This window comes from Elephantulus edwardii, unplaced genomic scaffold (genome assembly GCF_000299155.1).
Source record: "Elephantulus edwardii isolate Elephantulus edwardi_28Jun2011 unplaced genomic scaffold, EleEdw1.0 scaffold00059, whole genome shotgun sequence".
In the NCBI taxonomy this organism is placed as follows: Eukaryota; Metazoa; Chordata; class Mammalia; order Macroscelidea; family Macroscelididae; genus Elephantulus; species Elephantulus edwardii.
Genome location: NW_006399809.1, coordinates 6409494 through 6413139, shown reverse-complemented (window position 1 = coordinate 6413139; position 3646 = coordinate 6409494).

Below are 3646 nucleotides of genomic sequence, written 5' to 3'. Positions count from 1 at the left end.
GTCACCTTTCTTTGGAATGGGAACAAATATTGGGTTAGAGAGCCAATAATCTGTTTTTCCTGTCTTTTGATGTGCTTGCCTTATTGGTATAAATTAACCTCTGATTATTGCTTTGGCTGTTTCCCAGAGGTTTTGGCAATTGGTGTTTTCATTGTCATTCATTTCCAGAAACTTTTTATTTTCATTTTTTATTTCTTCTACTACCCAGTCATGTTCAAGCAAGGTGTTGTTCCGCTTCCAAATGTATGGTTTTTTTCTCCTTCATTATCCTATTATTAATTCCTCATTTTGAAGCATTATGGTCTGACAAGACTTTTTGTATTACTTCTATGTTTTTTACTTTATTGATGTTTGCCTTCTGACCTAGAATGTGATCTATTCTAGAGAATGTTCCATGCACATTGGAGAAGAAGGTATACTGTGGTTTTTTGGGGTGCATTAGTCTATAAATATCTTTGAGGTCAAGTTGGCTTATTGTGTGGTTTAATTATTCAATATCTCTTTTGAGGTTTTTTCTGGTACTTCTATCTTGATAGGGGTGTATTGAATTCTCTGAGCACTATAGTAGTGTTTTCCATTTCCTTTTTCAGTTTTGTTAATGTTTGTTTCATGTATTTTGCTGGTGTTTCATTTGGTGCATAGATATTTATTATTGTTATCTCCTCTTGTTCTACTGACCTTTCAGCATTATGTAGTGACCTTCCTTGTCCTTCGTGATGGTTTTTACATTGATATTTATTTTATCTGAGATTAATATGGCTATGCCTGCTTTTTTTCTGGTTGTCGTTTTCTTGGTATATTTTCCCCACCCTTTTATTTTTAGCCTGTCTTTATCTTCATTTATCAGTTGTGTGTCTTGTAGACAACATATCGATGGATTTTGGTTTTTTATCCAATCTGCTACTCTCTTTCTATTCAGCAGTGCAATGTAAACAATTCACTATTGAGAGGCTAGGTTTTATTGCTATCATTGTGTTGAGTTCTTTTTGGTGTTGTTGCTAGTTACTTTGGGCCATGCAGCTTTCTGTGGTATGTCTGTAAGAAGGACATCTCTGAGTCTCTCCTGAAATGCTGGTCTTGTTTTTACAAATTCTCTTAGCTTCTGCTTTTCTGGGAATATCTTGATCTGTCCTTTATATTAATTTTTTCTGGGTATAGTATTCTGGTTGACAGTTGTGTTCTTTGAGTGTTTGACAAATGTCCTTCCACTCTCTTCTTGCCTGCATGGTTTCTGCTGAGACATTGGCACTTACTCTTATCTGTTCTCCCTTATAGGTTACTCTTTGTTTCTCCCTTGCTGCTTTCAGGATTCTCTCCTTATCGTTGGTTCTGGCAAATTTAGCTATGATATGCCTTGATGTTTGAGCTGTTTTGAAGAAATTGGCAAAAAATAAGGCCCCAGGAATTGACAGTATACCAATTGACATAATTCAACAAACAGATGCTGCCCTGAACTTGATTACCAAGTTGTGCCAAGAAATATGAAAGACAACCAGCTGGAAAACTGACTGGAAAAGATCCATATTTGTTCCCACTCCAAAGAAAGGTGCCCTGACAGTACAGAAATTATTTTTTTTAGAAATTATTGAATAATATCATTAATATCACATGCAAGCAAGATTCTGCTTAAAATTATCCAAAAACCGTTCAAACACTACGTCAACAGAGAACTGTCAGATATGCAGGCTGGGTTTAGAAAAGGCCACGGTACTAGGGATATCATAGCTAATGTTACATGGATCTTAGCTAACAGCAGAGAGCACCAGAAGAATGTCTATCTGTGTTTCATTGACATCAATCATAGATAGATGAAAAGTCTCTTTATCCATTAGATAACCCACACCTCTCCTTCTCTTGCAGGATTTGAATGTTCTCCTCTCCATATTTGTTGAACAAGGTACCAAAGACACTAGAATATGGGTGGTAAGGAATTGATTAAACAAGGCCCTATTGGAGGTGGTACTCACTAGTTATGACTTACACATCAAGTTTCTGTGGCTTTAAATATGAAATGGAGGAGACTGTCCATCTTTCTCCCACAGAGTCTTTAATGTACTCAAACTACTGGCGACAGTTTTGATTAACAGGATAGTTCTCTATGGACCTCTTTAAATTGCTAAAGTGCAAGCATGTGTGTTGAAAGACTAAATTGTGCCTGAAGCAACCTATGATATTTTCAATTGCTTCATATGCATACTGGCAGTTCTCGACTGATGTGCTGTTCCAGTAGTTTTGGGATAATCTTCAGCAGAATCTTGCTTGCATATGATATCAATGATATTGTTTGATAGTTTCCACACTCTGTAGGATCACCTTTCTTTGGAATTGGAACAAATATAGAACTTTTCCAGTCAGTTGGCCAAGTGATTATCCTCCAGATTTCTTGGCACAACTTGGTGAGCACATCAAAGGCAGCATCTGTTAGTTGAAATATTTCAACTGGCATACCATCACTTCCTGGGGCCTTATTTTTTTGCCAATTCCTTCAAAGTAGTTTGAACTTTTTCATCACAATTGGCTCTTGCTCACATGTTGTTTCACGAAATTCTTCGGTGTCTGCAATTCCTTTTGGTACAATGACTCTGTATACTCTTTTCATCTTCTTTTAATTCTCCCAGGATAACTTAATATTCTGCTGAAAGCATCCTTAAGTATAGCAACTCGAGGTTTGAATTTGTTCTTCAGTCCCTTGAGCTTAAGAGATGCTGAGCAAGTTTAGCCCTTTTGATTTTCTGACTCCAGTTCCTTTCGCATTTCATTGTAATATTTTACTTTCTCTTCCAGCACTGCCTTTTGAAATCTTCTGTTCAGCTCTTTAATAACTTGAATTCTTCCTTCTGCTTTGACTTCTCTGCACAGTAGTGAAATATTCAGAGTCTCTTCTGGCATTCATTTTTGTCTTTTCTTCCTCCTCTGTCTTTGTAATAATGTTTTGTAATCTTCCTGGAAGATACTCTTGACATCCTCCCACAACTCATCTGGTCTTCGCTCATTGGTGTTCAAGGCCTCAAACCTGTTCCTGGGATGGTTTTGAAATAAAGGTGGGATAGACTCAAGATCATATTTTGATTCCTGTGGATTCGATTTCGTTTTCCTTAGTTTCAGCTTGAATTTGCATAGGAGTAGTTGATGGTCACAGTTTGTTATAATCCACACAGTGAAATGCCTTTGCCTAATCAATGAAACAAAAATAGACATTCTTCGGGTACTCCTTGCTTTCAGGCAAGATAGATCCATCTAACATTAGCTAAAATATCCCTAGTACCACGGCTCCGCCTAAAGCCAGCCTGCACTTGTGATAGTTCTCTGTTGATATGCTGTTCCAGTCGTTTTTGGATAATCTTCAGCCAAATATTGCTTGCATGTGATATTAATGATATTGTTCGATAATTTCCACACTCTGTGAGATCACCTTTCTTTGAAATGGGAACAAATATAGATTTCTTCCAGTCAGTTGGCAAAGTGGTTGTTCTCCAGATTTCTTGGCACAACTTGGTGAGCACATTTAGAGCAGCATCTGTGAGCTGAAATATGTCAATTGGTATATCATCATTTCCTGGGGCCTTATTCTTTTTTTTTAATTATTATTAAATTTTATTAGTTTTAATGAACATTTACAGAGATTTGGGGTTCTCATTCATTCATT